Source organism: Daphnia pulicaria, chromosome 8 (genome assembly GCF_021234035.1).
Source record: "Daphnia pulicaria isolate SC F1-1A chromosome 8, SC_F0-13Bv2, whole genome shotgun sequence".
NCBI classification, from domain to species: Eukaryota; Metazoa; Arthropoda; class Branchiopoda; order Diplostraca; family Daphniidae; genus Daphnia; species Daphnia pulicaria.
Window position 1 is genome coordinate 6,200,147 of NC_060920.1, and position 20,814 is coordinate 6,220,960.

Genomic DNA, 20,814 nt, shown 5'->3' on the forward strand with positions numbered 1-20,814 from the left:
AGACATGTGACTTACTTCACCCACGGATCTTCTCGATACCATCAATGACATCAAGTAAGCCACGTGTCTCAAGAAGTAGCCTGCATCCAAATTTCAATTTATGAAAATTATTTCCATCAAATTTCACCAAGTGACTAATGTCTTTTAGTGTTGAGCTGACCATTCTGACGAGTCGCAGGGCAATTTGTCTGATAGGTTTACATACACAAAGGAATATATTATTTTCGGAATTCTGGTCCCGTAACCTAATAGCATGAATAAACCAAAGAGTGTTTTCTTGATGGTCGTTTTGCAGGATTGCACCAGTTTGTACACAGTCATTGAAGTCCAATTACAGGGTCGTCACAAACATTTATAACCGATCCTAATTGGGGTAGTTGTCGAATTTTTCTTGATGTAATTATACAGGTTTCCAGTCCCTGAAGCAGGCACTATTTCAATGAATTGATTGTCCAATTGGTCTTGAATCGGCTTGCTTAAAATTTGAAGGAAGTGGGGTTTTTTGCCAGACTCGGAAGAATCGCCCGAGTAATGGTGAAACCATTTTGAAATTTGATGGGAGCTGTGGATGCTCTTTCTTCGAGGAAAATTTAGCAACATATCCCCCCTGTTGATAGCTGACGTGTTCTTTGGCGTATTCGGCCACCTCCTAAATGTTTTAGGTTTGTGGGTTAATTCCCAGGGATTAAAGACCCCATAAACAAGAAACGTCCACTTCTTTGACAGCTGTGATGTGGAGACAAGAAATTTGGCCTGATGACTGGTGTTCAAACAATTCATACACATTATTTAATGACAAATTCCATGCGTTCTTTAGATGTTGAATACTTAGTACATTGAAAGGTTAAATACTCACCGCGACAATACTTGCAGCTGAGTTTCATCGCACTGTTGAAAAGGGGCGTAGTCTGATGCGCCAATCTAGATGTTTGAAATGGAGTTGACGATCCATGGCCGGCTTCGAGCAATTGAATTTTGGTACGTAGAGTAGGTTTAAGGACGAGCCATAAGTTTGAGAACGATCCGTAGATTTATTTTTTTAAAAGGAACTTAAAGGAATATAACTATAGAACGGGTTATAGCAAACGCTATAGAACTACAACGACGCGGAATTCTATAAAAAAATCAGGAGGCGACAACTCTTCGTGGGTGGAAATGGGAAAAGAAGTGACTATAACAAGGAAAAATAAATAAATTCTGTCCCAAACTTATGGATCGTCCGAAAACCTACTCTTCCCGTTACTGTAAAAATCAAAAAATTTATCTTACCCCAATGTCTAAAAAAAAATCGTCGCGTTATGACGAAAATTTGATTTTTGGGGACTTCAAGAAAAACGCCTTTTTCCATAAGGTTCTCTCGCACGTTCCCAAACTATTGTAAGTACTGTATTTATGGTGATTTTAGAAAATTCCAACGTGTGACGTCACCCGTCACATATATTGCTGATCGCTAAAGTACTTTTTCACTTCATCGATTGGGATCCATGCCCGCTTGTTATATTTGTTCAGAAAACAACTTTTGTTGTTGGGTGAAACTAAGTTAGTTGTAGGTACAGAAATAACTATGCAAAAAAAGAAAATTGTTCATAATTGTGGGAGAATTCAAACGGAACAAAAAAAAGACGAAAACCACTTATTCAGACCTAGTCACCTTCAAACGACGGACAGAAGTAATTTGATAAACTCATAGTTTTATAATTGTCCTCCACTTAAATAATCTTGAACGTGGGGACGGAAACTAAAGCAATTATCACGTTATATTTATTCTTTCAGCGTTGATATCTTGCGTTCAACCCGCTAAGGATTGCAAATACGATAAGCATAAAATGCATGATTATTGAATTCTTGGAAAATTCTACCATTTCCTTATTTTAGTCCTTAGTGTAGTAGTGTAGTAGTGTAGTGCAGTAGTAGTACTTCAGTGAAAGGTTCCATACATTCGGACCTATTCTTGCAGAACTTCTTTTTTTCTGCTTTACTTAGAGACTGAACTTTTAAGGGAACAAAAGCTTCTAACAAATCTACCTGTTTCGTCTTGCACACAAGAACCCATCTCAAGGCATCGAAAAACGAATTTCACCTAGTTTGGTGGTGCAGTACGAAAAGAGAGACATTTTTTTCTTAATATAGTCTGATGCCAAAAACTCTGACCTTGTTAATTCCCTATGCTTTGCAATTTACCATCCATCAGTACATTTTTTTTGTTTTGCGAAGATTGGATTGGTACGTCAGCTGCTGCCATAACATTCAAAGGCCGGGTGACACGGAAATTTTCCACGATAAGAATATATAATCCGTTCACACCGTTCAATTTCTGGTTCAGAATCAAATTTAATATCTTCCGTTTCCAGAGTCTGCGTTTCATCATGTTCTTCAAAGATTTTGTCCAAGTCAATATAAATTAATTTTTATTTTTCAGTATTACCGGTTCATCGGGTTCTTTGTCTTCATCTTGTGAACTGTCTGGATTCTAAGGAAGTTCATTTGGGCTGGATACAATAAAAGTTTTGAGAAAGTTAGATCCGTTGTCAGTGATCATAACTTTAAATTTGCCGATAATCTTGTGGACTTCCTTCTGGATTTTTTAAATTGCGTTTGCATTGCCGTTGAAGTGTGGCTGTCTTCGGATCATAAAAATACATTGCGTCTCTTAAAATAGTCAGTTTGCAAGTACCCAATCATCACGATAAAGCTTTTAAAATGAGCTGTTAACAAACATGTCTGTGACGAAACAAAGTGAATGAAGTCGACACACGATAATACGGCCACTGTAATCTTTTATTTTCTTGAAGAAGTACATAGAAGAGAAAAAGACTGCGATAATTAGGGGTTATTTTGGCTCCACCGCCCCCTCATCTTCCACACCTTGGCTCCCCCACGGTTGAGACATGATTTTATTGCGGCCAGCAATCTAGTCCAAAAAAATGTCAGCAGTTGTGCAAATATTATTTGCTTTTTAAAGGGCCTGAATAGTACTTTTTTGCAACTAGAATAACACTACAATTTCTGGTTACCACCGTTGGTTTTTTAAATGATTAAAAATAATAAAAACTATAAAATTACGGATTTTATCACCATTCGATTTTCCGATAAAACAGTTTATTTTTCTCTAATGTCTAGTCGTCTTTTCCCAAAAAGAGAAGATCCCCAAAACCCTCAAAATTTTTCTTTTTGAGTGGTGGACTCGTTAAATTGCTGTCAAAAATTATCATGATGTTGTCATCCAAGTCTGCCTGAGTGTCGATAGGTTTTTGATTTGCAGAAATTTTTGAATTAATCAAATGATAATAAAATATTCTCTCATCAAGAATATATTTCCCTTCAAAGGTGCCAATCACTTGCCCTGCAGCAATTCAATAATTCAACAAATGAATCTTTCTGATAGCCTTAAAAAGCAAAAGTTTTCAATGTATAACATCGTAAAAAGTCGGAGAAGAAGACAGACAAGGAGAAAGCTTAGCCTGCCATTTTCAAAAAATCTCGTAGCCTGGTTTAAAGTCGTCGTTGTAAGAATTATAAAACAAACCAAATTCTGTTTTAAGATGAAAATAAAAGAAAGAAAGAAAAAGCTGGAGCGGCCTTTAAAACAATTCGTAGCTTCCCATCCTTGTAAGTCTTATGAACCTTATTTTCATTTTTAAATATCATATTCAATCTTACATATGGATAGCGCTCCCACCCGAGTTACGTTTGATTCAAATCGATTCGAATTGATTTGAATCGATTCAAATTGAATTGTGTTTTTTGAGATTTTTCGAATATTAAGTTCAACTCGAATTGGAAAAATCAAAATTCATATTCATTTAAATTGTGAAAAATCAAAATTCATATTCATTTGAATTGTGATATTTTTGGGTAAATATTCATGGAAATTTACCTGAATATTCATTTCCCGATTCATTAATATTTGTTGTGAATATTCACGAATATTTGGGTCAATTCGTGTCAAATTTGACAAAATTTTTGCAAAGTTGGAATATTTTTAGTTTCAATTTCCACCTATAAATGTGCCACAATTTTTTCAATAAACGAATGGGATGGGTATTGTTTGGGTTCTTTCAAATGGACAAATATTCTATTATTATTGAATTATCACTAAATCCAGTCGATTTTAGTGATATTCTAGTGGAATTAATTAAAACAGTTAAAATTATGGATGTTTAAGTGAAATATATATTGCCAAAAAAAAAAAATTTTTTTTAAATTTTTCTTTATTTCATTCGAATCGATTCGAATGGAGTTTCTGACAATTTGAATCAATTCATATTCAACTCGAATTGCGTTTTCAAAAAATCAATTCAGCTCGTTTTGCGATTTTTGACGCGAATTGATTCGAGTGGGAGCGCTACATATAGATGACTACAACGAAGAAGAAGACAGGAAGACCAACATCGAAGACATAAAAATAAAATAAAATAAGCAGCGTGACAATTGAGGGTAATTTTTTCTGTAGCTCGTTTCCTCATAGTAAGCTTGTTATTGGTCAACTATTTCTTACTTTCTTATTTAATTTTATTTCTTACAAAATGTCCTCATTCATTGTGTATTTCCTTATAAGTTCTATAAAGGACTAGGCAAGAATTCAATAAAACAAACCCGTTTTTTTTACGACTACTACAATTTATATGATAGCCAAGACTACCTGAAGAACAAATTTCCTTATTCGGTCTAACAGCAATCACCTTTAATTTCACCTAATAATAACTTAACTAAATCTTTTTTTCAACACTTCGTAACCTGGCCACAAATCGTTCTTGTAAAAGTTATTAAAAAACCTTTTATTTTTATGTTGACGGCTTCCCTTCTCTTTGGGTCATACAACAGTTAAGTCACCCTTTAATTGAACACATTCAGAAGAAGAATGAGAAGAAGAAGAAGAAGAGGATGAAAAAATATAAAGAAGGAGAGAAGAAACAATGAGAAAGCTGCCGAATTTTGAACTCCTCACAGTTGGAACACAAGTCAGGCTTAAAAGAATAAAAAATTAAACTTTATTATTTTTTTAGTATCGTTATCAATCTTATTTACATGACAGAAACGAAAACTTCGATCTCTACGACAAATGGGACGACTTAAAGACGAAATACCCTAATCAGGGGAAAGGAGGAGGCGCGCCTCTCGGAAGACCCTGCAGACAAAAGTGTCAAGATGCTATAGCCATTTTTTGTTCCCGAATTTCCTGAATTAAACTCATTTCCTGAAATTATTTAAAATATGACTCATGGTTTAACAGACTGGGTGACTCGTGTTCCAATTATTTTTATATGTTGAAAATGAAGATGGTGTTCAGATTATTCCGACGACAAATATCGAGATATTACTTTTGTCTTGAACTTGTGTTCGCATTAAAACAATATTTGAAGCAAAAAATTAATTGGAGAACAAGAAAAGCTATTAAAGACGAAGATCTTCAAGAAGAAGAGAAGGCCCAGGAAACTGAAACTAGTCAGCAAATTATCAATTCAAAAATGGTCACTCAAGAGGCAAAGTTGGAATTAATTAAGCTTAAAGAGGGAGAAGAGGATTAAGCGGAAAAAGGAAAAGAAAATGAAGAAGAAAATGAAAAATAAAATGGAGGAGAACATGGGAAAGGAGAAAAAACACAAGGAGAAAACTGAAGCTGGTGAATTCCGAAAACCTCGCAACCGTAGAACATATTTTCCTTGTAAGAATTCAAAATCAAACCTAATTTTTAATGGTTTTGTTAATAACGTACGCAATCCTTTCAAATTAAAATTAAAGTAACGACTACTACGACCCGTACGAAGAAGATGCTGAGCTGAACACCAATTATCCTTATAACAGCAACCACATATAAATGAACCTAATAACTCAACGTTTAATAATGGTTTATTTTTAAAGGTATTTAATATTATTCTATGTGAAAATTTATCAGAAAAGGCTAACACTTGTTTTTATCTCTTTCTCTCCCTTGTGTTTGTATTTTTTTTATATGGGATTGCAAACAAATGAATATTTCGCTTTCTTCCTTGCCCCCCAAATTTGGGCAAAAAGCCAAACACAGTTTCCCACAATATTGATAGGGGGCTGTTTGGAAAAAAATCGCTGTTCGGATTTTTATGCAGGATACTGTACAAGTGATAAAATTGTTTCTTATTACAATAAAAAAACCATATTATTGTTTTTTTTTATATTGCGGACACTGAACATTACTAGTTAACTACCGGAGAAACATTACCAATTATGTTTTAACCTCACAATCGCTGAGTTCACTGTTAGTATGATTTCTTTCACTCTCTTGTTCATCATCGCCATCTTCATTGTAGTTCAACTTCTCTTGTTTCTTACTGCCATCGTCTTCATACATATTATTGGTTTCTTCATCTGAGTTTCTATCTTTTAAATTTGAACTTGTATCCTCAACAGTTTCTATTAAGCACGCTTTAATGTCGACAGTTGTGTCGGCTACTATACAGGTCAGAAGGAATATCTTCAAATTTTGACCAATTCATTGAATTAAATTGATGAATCTATGAAGGTGGATAGCTGTGCCTCTCAAACCAGTAGACTCACATAACCTAAGCCAGTGTGCACCCAAACAAGAAGTTTAAAACAAGAAGTGTGCTAAATCAAAATGAATTACTTATCAAAAGAAGTAAAAAGCTAACAATTGATTTTGTTCTGTAGGGGAGAGCAGGGTTGGGTGGGACAGGGGTTGGGTGGGACAGAGGGGTTTTATGTAATTTCCTATAATGACAGGAACAATTTCTTTTAACCCCGCATTAATAAGTATGTGATGCATATTCTCACAACCTTTTTTTTTTATTTCCAACCATTACTTCTATGGGAAACGGCTAAAATATGTTTTACCGTCTTGGTTTTAGCTTTCACCTTGTTATTCAAGGTAAAAAAGATGTTTCTATAACATCGTTTCATTGAAATGTAATTGCACCATTTTAAAGGAAATTTCTTCCTCTTTCATTTTGCTGTTTGCAAAATGTATATTTTCCCCTTCGTTCGTTCGCATTAAACGAAAACATTGAGGTACCTTGAGCGAGGTTGGGTGGGACAGCAAGAACGGGGTTGGTTAGGACAACTATTGGAAAGGTTCGATTAACTATCGATTAACTATCAACTAACTATCGGTTACTCTACAGACAAGAGCTAACAAGCAGACAGGAACAATAGTCTGATTGAAAGTGTACTTAATTACAATTGTTCACCTGATTTTACAGGCTACAAGTGAATATTTAACACATTGATTATTTATAAGTAATGAATCGATTATTAGAAGCCAGCTATCGATTGAAAATTTCTCGTTTTTGAGAAACAATTTTGTTTTATAAGATTTCTTAACATAAAATGTGTTTTTCGTGCGTATAATATGTACATGGTTGCAAATAAAATGGAATTTCGCACTAAATGGGTATACCAGTTTTGTTATTTTTCCGTAATTTTATGCACAAAAACTAACATTAAGAAGAGTGTCCCAAGCAACCCAGTGTAAGAAGTGATTTTTATAAACGAAGGCACTTCATTCTTAACATTCCCGATTATGCATTTTTCAAGATGAATTAAATTTTAAAAAATATTTAGAAAGATTAAATAAATGCTTTTAATGTTCATTTAAAACATTTTCTTAATTCTATATATTTAAAAAAATATAGGAAGTTACACTCGGTGTAAATTTTTTGGTCCCATCCAACCCCGCTCTCTCCTACATCAACTGATTTGAGGATATGTTTATCCTTATATTGTTGAAACAGCAAACAACTTGGATGGAGTTGCAGGAAATCTTTGTAATTTAAAAAAGTGGTTCTATAGTTATTGCCTATAGTGTCGGTTTATTCATCAGCTTTTTTCTTGCTTCTCTAAAACTTAAAGTGAATACTTAATATTGGTGAAACAGAACACACTGGCAGTCCAAATCATCATCTGCTGACTTTGCCATGGTTTTTCTCCTTTATTTCACATAATTTTAGGGTACATTTGGAGTAAAGTCAATTGGATGTAATGAAAAGTTGATGATTATGAATAATGAGTGGTTTATGATTACCCTGGCCGATTGAAGTCTCAAACGTTTCCTTGCAGTATTTGCAACAAAATTAAGGTGGATGGTACTTTGCTTTGCGTCATCTCTATCATGTTTGGTACCTAAACCTTTTTTGCAGCGAGTGTACTTAAATTCACCGGTTGTGTGCTGAGATGGCCAGAAAATTCCCCCCGTCTCGGAGAGCTGGAGTTGCAATGAGGTATACCACATGTGATGTTTGATTTTCCATGTGATTAAGGTGTAGTAGCAGTGTTATGTGATTGGGGTGTAGTGGCAGTGAGATGACTTGCATCTTTTGAATTTTTTTAGAGCCTTTTCCTTTTCATGAGGAATTTTTTTTAAGCCCCTCATCTTTTTACATTAGATTTCTTTGTTTGTTAATGTGTCTTTTGTTCTTCTTTTTCAGATCCACTATCTGGGATCCACAATCCACTATTGGTATTTATTGCCTACACTTCTTTAATCGGCTGTGTAGTGGCCAAAGCCGGGAATGATGCTTACATCATTTTAAATCCGCCAAGATGAAATTTGATACCTTAGTGGCAATGATTCGTCCGTGTCAGATCTATCAAGGCTGCTGATCAAAGCCAGTTGATATTGATGCATTTTGTTATTCTATCATTTGAAAAATCCGGTATGATAAAAATGCAGCAGCTACAGTATGTGTCGTTTTTTCATCTCACCACGATGCTGACACGAGATCGTCAGGATCACATAAAGTTTAGAAAATGAGAGTTACTGATTGTTTGGGCAGGTTTAATTGTTTCACGTTTTTTTTATTGTTCACACAAAGCATGTTCAGGAACAGAAAATAAATTATGAAAATTTCACTAGTGATTTGTGGTGATGCCAACGGGAGTAAAAAAAAACTGAAAATCCGCTAACATTTTGAAGTGTTAAAATGGCCACAGGGAAAACTTGTACTCACACCTCCCACTTTCAGCCATTATCGATTCTTCTGCGTCTCATTCTTCTTTCTGGTAACCAGTGGTCGTATCGAGCGTCTTCAGCGTGAAAAAAATTTCGCTGCCGGTCTAATCACTGGCACTAAACTGTGCGACTCCATAACACGTAATTTGTAGTTTCTTCACTGGCTTCCCATCAGGCTCAGAATCTATTTTAAAGTCGCTCTGCTTTGCTACCAGTGTCTGAACAGTTGCGTCCTCCTTTACCTTCTAATCTCCAACTCTATAGACCAAATAGCTCTGTATCTCTTCGCTCTTCTTTGACACAAAAGCTAGTGGTACCGTCTTCTCGTATTAAAACCTATGGTTTTTTCTTGTATTTCGCTTATCTTTGGAATAATCTCCCTTCCACCATTTTCTCTTCCCAATCAGTTTCTATATTTAAAAATTGCCTAAAAACCCACTTGTTTGTTTCACATTTCGAATGAAAATACCGTAAATATGCATATCTCGAGAGCTGCGCCTTTGATAACATTGTTGAAAAGTCGCGGTATCAAATTCAATTTATTATTATTTTTATTATTATGTGCTGCCTTTTTTCTCAAACATGTGGTGAATATAGAACTGTCGATGAAAGAAAGTATGCAAGTTTCATATGAAGTATGGAAGGGCGATGAGAATCCTCAACGATTCTTATGTTCCTTTGTCTCGAAGAGGAAACCGTGGTGGTCTGACTACGAAGAGGGATTGCTCGGCAAAGAAATTCCTGTACCGTGTTCTGGCTTATTCAAGGTCCCTGTTAAAAAAATCAGACTGTCATCCAGCGACACATCATTGAATCCTACCTAGATCTTCTTGCCATCACCGAAACCCGGCTGACCCCTGAAAACGGCGAGGAGATCTTCGGACCTGTCTGCTCTGCTTCAGCTCAGTCAACATTCCTATACCAGGGAAAATATATGGTGGTCTGGCTGTCATCCATCGAGATACCATCCGTGCACGTTCGATTCTGCCGGAAGCTCATCCAGCCAATTTTTTAAAAGCTGGCTCTCTCCCTCCAGTTCAACTCAACCGGCTTCAACGTTGTTGTGATTTACCTCCTAGCTTAACTGACGTCTTCTTGAGTGAATTTTTTGACTTGTTGGAGATTCTTCCTATCCTTCCTGATCGTTTGCTGATTGTGGGTGATTTCAACAATTTTCCACGTTGAAAGCTTGTCTAGTTCCATTGGTAAGATATTTTCTCTCCGTTGTCGAGTCATTCGGCTTTCTTCAGCACGTCAACCAGACAACCCACATTGGTGGTGAGAGTCAGATAATCTCTGGTCTGACTGTCTCGTTACTGACCTTCTGACTGATCACATTTTAGTGCATTGGTTTGTCAGAACTCACCGTCCACTCCATCCCAGAAAGACGATTTCTTTCCGGTGGATGAAAGCAATCTATCAAGAGGACTTCGCTGCCTACCTGACCAAACTTGCCTTCTTTTCAGATCCTGCTGATGACGTCAACTCATTTTTGACCCAGTACAACTCCGGTTTGAGGGCTTTGTTGGATCGTAATGCACTACTTTCCAGAAGAACGTTCACCACCCGTCCTGACAATCCATGGTCCAACCCAGCAATTGCAGCCAATAGAAGAAGCATCTGGCGTCTGGAAAGATAGTAGAACCGTACGGAAATAATGATTAACAAGCTTATCCTTTGTGGTGCAGTGCAAGAGCTGTGTGACGCGATTGACGCTACAAAGGTGACTTCCCTCAACACTCAAATTGCAAAAAAACACCGACAGGATGTCGCTGTAAAAGGTTGTGGACAATTTCCTTCTGAAGAAACCAACCCTTAAGCTGCCATCGCACGACTCTGTTCTTGGGCTTGCGGAAAGATTTTCGTAGTTCTTCACCAAAAAGATCTCCGAAATCCGGCAGCAGCTGGACAGTCAAGCAGATCATTGGGTACCAAGACAGGAGAACCGTTATACGGTGAGCTTCATGGCTTTCAAAGAAGTCACTACTGGAGAGATTGCGTGCTTGCTGAGATCGTGTCCGGCGAAGGCGTCGGCTCGCGACCCGATCCCTACCGTTCTGGTGAGAAAACTGGCTTACGTCCTCGCTGCACCCATTACCTGGCTGGTGAACCTTTCCTTTTCAACTGACGTGTTTCCTGACGAGATGGAGCTCGTTCTAACCCTGCTGAAGATGCCTAGCCTTTATCCTGTACTGCTGAGAAAGAGTTGAAGACAACTAAATATCTATCTCGAGTCAAACCAGCTTATTGCCCCTACTCAGTCTGCCTATAGACGATTTCATACTACTAAGACAGCTCTATTAAAAGTTATGAACGATTTGATGTTATGTGTTGATAGAAGGGAGGCTGTTTTACTCGCTCCTTTTGAGCTAGGAGCTGCGGTAAAATGAGAGAAATTCGAATAGGTACGAATATTAGGGTTTGCGACTGTCAGTTTATTTGTTTAAAAAAAACATAAACAAAACGACTAGAAGTCTAGAAATCTTGAAAATCACATTTTAATTCAGATTTGATTTTTGTAAGATTATTATTACAATTATCGTCTGCTTTGTCATGACAAGGTTGAACGATTTGTATTATTGGGAAATTTAAAAAAAAAATTTTAAACGGTTTAATTAATAAATAATGGTTGTCGAAAAATTGTTTCATTCAATGTGTAATTGGCTTCGTGATATTAGCTTTAAATTATAAGTGTTCATATGGAATAACTTTGAAAAAATGCAGTTATGCGGAACATTTAAAAAGTTAAAATTTGAGATTTTTAGGAACTTTAAGATGCTAATTTTTCTTAAATATTGTTAAAAGAGTAAAAATTTATGCTTAAAGCTGTTCTAGACATGAATCTGCGGCTATGTGCTGTGAAAAAAAAACAATAAACCTTGTTTTTAGGTGAAAAAATTAGTGGATTGAATGTTCGCAGATTTGAAGAAAAGCTCAAATATTTGAACATTAAAAAAAAACGAAAAAGTAGAATTCCCCTTTGTTTTCTCTCGCGCCAACGAAAAAACAAAGGGATGGGAGCGGAAAAAAGTGGAATTCTACTTTTTCGTTTTTTAACTTCAAATGAAATTAAGAAATATCAATAAAAAAAAATTGAAAATCAGACCTGAAATAAAGCTAACGCAGGTCAATTTTTTTTAAAAAGTCGCGTTTCCCTAGCCCTAGCCGTTCAACTGGAAAAAAGGCCAAAGTGACCTAATTTGCATAAGGTCCTTTCGGCTTTCCAAAGACTTTTACATCCGGCCAAAAGTACTTCAGGAAATGTAAAAAAAAAATCTATAAAAAATCAGAGGTGTTTCCACTACCTCTAGCTATCTCCACACCAAATTTCAAAGAATTTGGTTAAAAACTGTACTAATTAGAGAACTGCAAAAACAGCGTTTTTGCATAAGGTCCTCTCGGGCTTCCAAAGACTTCGGGTAGCTACTGTATGTCTGTTTTTACATTTTTAATAAGTTTCTAATCCAAAAATGGGTTTTGTGATTGACGAACGCTGTCACATAGTGAGTGGTATTACTGAAAACTTTAAAACCCTAATACTCTGACAATCTTCAAAGAGTTACGAGTTGTCCTTGTTGTTTTATATTGACAACTTTTGAAATTGAGAGTTTTCTTTAAATTGGGCGTTTCTTTCAAGTCAAAGTACCAACTATTTCTCTAAGAAACAAACGATGCAAACCTTTCCAAACAAATCCCGTTTTTGCAATCGAGTTTTATTGAAAAACAACGATCCGTGCAAATTACCTGGAAATGGGACGTTAACAAAATTAACAAAAACCCAGTTAAAATTCAATTCGAATCGCAATGATTAACATGATTTAAACCCAATATAGGATTTCATTTACATTATTACACTCCAATGAAATTAGGGGGCAATTTTTATTTATTATTACGGGCATTAAAAAACCCAACTAAAAAACTGACAATAAAATGTAGAAGAGAATAACCAGTCAACACAAACAAGCTGCACTCGAAAATATGTTCTCGTTACTTCAGATATTTTTTGAATATGCGTCACTGCTATCGAATTTTCTACAAGAAAACTTTAAGATCTTCATCTTTCAGAGGTCCGAATCATCATCAAAATTACTTCTCGGAACCAACGAGAATACTATACGGCTTCTAACCAATCGGTTAATCAAGGAAGAGAGTATGAACAAAGTATCTGGTGACATCACCTCCTCATATGTAACCCTCTTTGCCAAATATTCTGGTTCTAATTCCAAAACTAACACAATTAGGATTTCAAAGCAAGTGAGATTCAATATTATGATGAAGAAAATCATATTTGAAGAGACATGCTGGAAGTAAATCCTTTGATTTAAAAATTGCTCAATCACTAAAATGTAACAGAGGTAAAACGCAAGCTTGCGACAAAAGTTCACTAACCGCACCCCATTCCATGGAAAGTCGAACCATATCAGGAATATTCTGGTGATACTATTTGGTAGAAAGGGGCTACTATGTCTAAAGTACGGTAAAAGTAAGTTACTGTGTTACTTAAAATTTGTTCCCCAAATATTACTTCCCCGCCTTTGGAGACAAGACTGACATCAAAGGGGTTCTTGAGATAAAGGGAAAGTATCAGATATAGCAACCACCACAAGAATGGGCTCATCTGCCAATGTTTTGTGTTTAATGCGAGAGAGATAGCACCTTATTACGCTGCATCACATGAGAATTTTAAAAATATCGAATTTCAATAAAATAAACATCGGATTATTTTAAAGAGATATTGATTCCGTGGAAATGGTAGGCGCACCGACGTATGGTAGTTTAAAAAATCAACAAAAATTTTATTAATCTAACAAAATGGTACGTCTGGACGTACCTTAAGCTATCTTAAACGCTTACCTGAAAAAGTTAACAAGCTTGATGACATTACACTATAACTCATCGATAAAAAGAACACTAATTTGGGATAAGGTGGCTCACCTTAGTTCTGTGGGAAGTGGCGGGTTTATTCCTTCCTGTATGCTAAGGGAAGAATGAAAAGTAAAGCCATTGGTCAAAACTACTGCACTACCACAAGAGGCCGATATCATAGTAGATGCTGGCACTTTCCAACATTCGACAAATTCCACAGGAGCTTGAAGTAAACGAGACTCTCCAGTTCCACAAGATTCCGATAAAAAAAACATGGTTGACCACCAGTTGGTAGAAGAATTTTTATTGCACAATGCAATTTAAAATCAATTTGCGACGCATTCTCCCAAGGTCGAGTGCGTTAATAATAACCTTGTATAGGTGATGAAGAAAAGCGGCACCACAAAGGAAGAATACACAGTGCTGTTTTCAATGAAGTCGCTATTTTCTTAATTGATGTTGCAAAATTAGGAAACAAATTTGTAATTTCACTCTCATATCTTCAAATCCGACAACTGGAAAATTGGAAATTGCCACATTTTGGCTTCCTTAAAAAAATCCAAACTATAACGTCCAGCCTATACTGGAATCATCGCGATTCCCAGTCGGAGGTATCCTATTAATATATTCCCATTCGAATGTTCACTCTCATTTCATGTTTTGACAGCACAACACCAGGGCTCCAGAATTATTTACTCCTTTGACAATGGGCGCATGTTATCGTTATAGGAAGATAGCTGTCTGAATTTTTTTTTCCTGGCACCCAACTAAAAGATGGTAAGATGCCACAAAAAGAATCTTAGATTCGACTAGAAAGACATCCTACTACAATACTGAAAACCATGGAATTCATGATCGTCAATCTTGCAACAATCCTATACCATTACAATAGCTACGACTGAATTTTTCACATAAAGTTTTCCCTGCATTCTACATTGCGATTATTTTATTACCTTAAATAAACATAAATAAAGATCACAGAGTATAAAAAACATCGAACAACTTCGCCATCCATCTAGTAATCTATAAAATCGTACAGTACCAACGCATATTACAATCTCCTTCTCTCACGCCATCACGCGATCCTTCTCTCTCTCTGCAACACAAATATATAGCAACCCGAAAAGCCCACGTTGTGAATTCCACCTACAAATCAGTCACACTTAGTGACACAAACAGGAAATTCACCATTATGTCGAAAACGCTACGACAGTTCAATTCCTTCCTTCCGGAAAGAGAAAACCCGAAACGTTAAGAAAAATATTTCAAAAAAAATCTTTACTGCTGCAATACTCTGCCACTAGTAATCTATGTAAAAAGAGAACATTAAATTAATAAAAAAGGAGCAAAAGTTTTGGTTTAATGGGTCCCATAAAAAAGATGTTCTCTACTTCAGACTTGCCATCAGCAAATTATCTAAAAGGAAATAAATTTATATTTATTTTTTAGATGCTTGTTCGGTTAGATTCAATAGATACTCGATTTTGACAACGATTAAGATGAACCATCCACTCAGGAAGACATATTCCAATCCGTAAGTAGTCTCTTAAGTATTGAAAAGGTTCTTCTTACAAACTTATCAAATGAAATGATTTTGTATATCATGAAGATCAACTCCCTGTCATTCAATTGATAGTGCCACAAGCACAAGCACAAACACTGACAGCAGTGAGACACGAGAAATCTCAACACCAAACTCAAATGGTACATATACACGTATATTTTATTTAACTTGATTTCTTCATAATTTCAACTTTTCTAGGCGCTCCTAGGCACTCCTCCTGGGTTTGGGAGAAGTGTCAACTTCACTTTACTTGAAATAAATAAGAAAAAATGCAAATACTGCAAAGTTATTCAAGATAAGGTACACTGAATTTTATCTTTGTGGTTCCTTTTTACTTGTTTTCAGGTCAATGTGTTTTCTTGTACAAACAGTTTGATCCTGAACAAGCCAATCAGATGAGATGAGTGATTACAAAGTAATCATGCTTTCGCTATTGACGCAGAAGCTAGCCATCACCACTGACACTGCGAGCTCCAACGATGTGTTTATTGATGAATTAGTAGTGTCAAACTCAACAAGTCATTAAAAGGCTTCATTTCACTATTTTCCCATTTGTTTTGACATGTAAATTGGCAATTGGAAATATTCCATGCATCTGTTATCCGGATTACAGGTGCATGGAGCAGCTATATACTCGGCAATGCCATTGTCGTCTGAAATCCCCACAAAAGATCATTCATTAAATGTTAACCATACCGAGGGTAACCAGATTGAAAAAACCATTACAATTTGACCAAAGTTTCATTGTTGATATAATCTCTGGGTCTTCAAACAGCATCGTTGATAAAAAATATAAATTGAGAAAATTTGAGGCGAAAAGGCTCGAATCAAGCAATTGTTATCCTGATTGCATTTTACTGTATTGGGCACAGATGTCACGCAAATGGCTGCATTTTTTGGGCATGAAGAGAGACATTTTGATGATTTCCGCCATAGCGCGTCCAGCGAAAGGGCGTTCAGTGTATGTATAAAAACTTTTTTTGTTTATAAAGAATCAGTTTAGCTCTGAACCGCAGAAGCATTATCATGTCTACGCTCATCATACAGTATATTAGAGAAAAAGCTGACAGATTTTTCAGCGTTGTCAGGTGACAAAAGTGTGCTGATAATTTTCGAAATATTCAAAATAACTTTCATATTTATAGATGACATATATACTTATACTATTAATGGGTTTGATTTCATTTAATTTTGAATATTCCAAATAGAAAAAAAAATTCATTATGTTTGAGCAATTGCTTCGCTTCAGATTCACAGTATAAGATTAGCGTCATGGACAACTCCGCACAAGGGGCTGCTTAACTAGTAGTATACAACAAAGATTTCTTACCAGCGTGTATGATTTTCGTACGACAGAGCCAACATAGTAAATAAATATATAAAAGTCAAGCAACTATCGTGCGTCAGGGACACCACCCCTTGCACTGCGGAACTGAAACGAAACAGCCGCTCTGGTTCTACCTTTACTTACCTCATTTTTACCATAATGTTATCTATATGGTCTCCTCTTCCCACAACATTGCAAAAAGCAACCCATTAATCCATGTGTGAGTCCTCGACAAATGTCAACATCAACAAACTCAACTGCTTTTCTTAAGTGCAGCTGTTCATCCTCTTACTTCTCCCTTCTGCACCCTAGGAAGATGTTTGAAGGAGAAAAACAAGTCAATCGCATTACTGTTTTCTCAATAAAAAGCAGATTTCATCCACTGTCTGCAGTCCCTCCAAGATAACAATTAGCTTGAGGAACCAATGATTGCTGCGGAATGCTTCCACCTAACCTACCTTGTAACGAAAATGGATCTGAACAGTCAAATACAACCACTAGCGCTCTGATAGCCGCAGACAGTAAAAAGAAAAACGTACAACTACGTTGAAGGTGTAGAATTACTAAGTTGTCGGGTTTTACAAAGCCCTTAAGACGGTAACTTCAATGGCCAAACAACACATGTCGCATGAGTAAAGTCAAATTTTTACCGGTCATTCTCAAGAATAGTTTCCCTATTTAAAACAAATCAAATTATTAACAGTGATACTACAATTGAAATTTCTACAAATACTTACCCTTTTAAGATTTTGATTATGAATATTGCAACATTTACGTAATAGTTACGTAATTAATGACGACACACAAAGTATAGGAGAACAGCAGAGTATGGGATTTGACAAAACCAATTCAAATCAAGTCGAATCATATCAAATCCGAAATATCTAAAGATTTCATTTGGATTTGAAAATGTTTTAACTGAAAGAGCTTTTATTTGTATTTGTATTTATTTTCTTCAAAAATCAAAATCAAACCAAATCAATATCCAGATAGAATCAATCTGGCAACGTGCTCTCTGTCAGAGCTTTTTTAATCACTAGTGAGTATGGGATGTTTTTCATTGCCTTATTGTTTATTATGGTTTGTTATTTGTCTATGCGTAGGGTTGGGACCGCAACAGGTCTTGCGATTTGGTAAAATACGGCTAGCGTACCAACCATGACGCGCCGCAACGTCCTTGATCTCGTGCCTTCCTTTGAAAATGTGACAGACCCTCGTCACCCTCACCCTCTTCACCCACCCAACTCTGAATTTTGGGTGGTTGACGAGTGTTGGGTGTCGAGAAATTCACCCAGGACCGTGAGAGGGGCAAAGATTTGAGATCCTGAATGACATACAAATTGAAACCGGCGGAGGGAAAGCAGTTGAGAGAGAAATATTTGTCGAGCTTCTAGTCAGATTCTTTAAAGCTGGTGTTCCTGCAACTGGACAGATACATGCGAGGAGGATAAACGATTTTAAGAATGCAGAGGTGACAAGAGCGGAAACCACCGCGAAAAATGTATTGGCAGAGCAATACAAAATTCTGGACATTGCATGGCCACTCATATTTAAAATTTTTTAATTTGCCTTAAAAGATTCACCTTTATCCGAGGTCACCGAGATGGCCTTGCATTTCTCGGGGAACTCATTCTTCAATTTAACCTCGAGGAGACGGGAGAAAATTTTAAAAACTACGGTCCCAAAGTATGTATCTTTATTATACGAGCCACACCACTTCTGCAAGAAATAGACGGGGTCTCTCTTTGGGGGATTTTTTTTTAGAAGAATGGTGCGGGATGCTGACGATGACCGGAAGCTGAGGAATATTGGTAGAGCCGGCTGCCCTAATAAGAAGTCTTACTCTCGTGAGAATAGTACCTCTCAAGAAGTGGGAAGGATCATGGACGCTACAATGGGCGTTTCCAGATCTACAAAGGTTCAACAGAGTTCAACAAGGGCGGCGGATTCAATAACCGGGCCAGGGGAGGAAGGTATATAAATTTTTCTAGCCTTGTTACTAAGAATTTGGCCAGCGGGAATCGATGTTTAGTTAAGGTGGAGTTAAAGGTTTTGCGAATTTTTACCCACATTAACTCAGGATCGATGGGTCATGGACGCGGTTTCATTGGGAGTGTTCATTCCATTTTTCCCTTATCCTTTCTCTTTTTCTATTTAGGGAGGCCAGTGGTGGCTTTTAGTTTGGATAACATGTATTGACAAGTATGTCAACCTGTGAAGAGGAGACCTGGATCAGCGATTTGTAAGCAGGTTTATTGTAAAAACAAAAGTTTTGGCGGTTATAGGCCGATTATAATTTAAAACGTCTGAATCTGGCTGATGTGGAGCCAAAGCATTTCAAGATGAAAATATAAGGTGTCTTAAAGGAACTTATGAATTAAGAAGATCATTTTTGAAAAATTGACTTGAAGGACGGGTACTTAACAATCCAATTTCCATCCAAACGACCAGGAATTTCTTCAGTTCAAGTGGCGGAGAAGAGCCTTCAAAATTGGCTTTTGCTTTGGTTTTGCGTCTACCCCATGGGTCCACGTCCAAGTTATTGAAGTCGGCGGTTTCCTTTTCGGGTAAATAGGGGATGAGGATGACAATATATCTAGACGATATCCTAATTTTGAACCAATCTGAGGAAGGAATAGAGCAATATTTCGTAAAAACAGTGGGGATTTTGGAAACCTGTGGATTCTTAGTCAATTTGGAGAAGTAGCATAACATATAAAACATAGAGCCAATTTAACTTTCAGCCAAAAAACTCGTGGAATCCTAGGAAACACGGCGACCACCTATTGAGTGAAATCTACCTCTTCCTCTTAAAACCATAACGAGAGAATAAAATTATGGTCTGAGAGCGGGATATTCTTTCTAAGGTTTAAGGTTTCGCTTGAATTTATTATTACTGACTTCATTCATCTACATGTACCTTCAACTGATATTTAGTTAAGGTTTATCTAACTAAATGATAAATAATTATTTAACACTGCTCAATGATTCATATTTTTTTATCTGAAATTAATATATCTATATATTTTCATATAGAGTGGTTCGAGGTTGCCATCTTGAATGAGTATTTTACAACCTTTGGAGCAGCTACAACCCCAAAGCATTGGCATGTTTGTTTTTTTCCGAAAGGAAGTGGGATAAAAAGGGTAAGAATAATAAGACAAAGGAGAGTGAAAAAAGGGACCGACCCCTTTCTTCCCCAATCTATTCTTCCCTTCCTTGACTGATCAACGGAAAGCCCAGATGCAGAATTTCTGAAAAATGAAATTCAAGCAAACAATGTTGCTACATTGTTCGATTTGTCTATTAATGAACGAATGTTCTCTGTGGAACTGCCTTACTTAGTTATTTTATTTACCTTGGTAATTGAAAGGGAATAGAGAGAAAGATACACACAGTATGAAGAACAGGAGAACAATGGTAGATCACACTTATGTGATTTTAAACGTAGTGACAACGCAAGAGAAAATGATTTACGTCACAGAAGAAGGAAAAGGAGTAAACAACATCTATAGTAGGAATTTTTGTCTAACACTTTCCCTCAATTAAATTGATTTAAATTGACTGAGTCAACACAAATATAGTTAGAGTAAGTTATCATATTCTAGATTAAAGGTGGCGTTTGCCGGGGTGTAGATGTCGACTTCCCCTCAAGCTGTAGGCTGCAAGAGTGACGGGTTTCCCCAGAAAGCCAATTCTCGAGCGGGCCAGTTTGAACGCTGGACTAGCAAGTGGCTTCGTAAGGATATCGGTGAGCGGGTCGCAGGAGGAAACTGGAATAATTTGCAGATTTCCGACTTGGGCTTGTCCGCGGATAAAGTGATGCTTCACTTCAATGTGCTTGGTGCGATCGTGGAATTCCGGATTGTACACCATTCGAATAGTGCTCTGGTTGTCTCAATGAAGTGGAGTTGGGCCGGATGGACCGAAGTTGAGGTGACTTAGTATATCCCGAAGCCAGACATTGTCGCTGCTTGCATTGCCAGCAGCATAGTATTCCGATTCCGCTGTCGATTAGGCAACCGGTTTTTGAAGACGAGATTTCCAAGTTACAGGTGCCTGTTTCAAGAGATACATTACGCCAGTTGTGGAGCGACGAGTGTTGGGACAGCC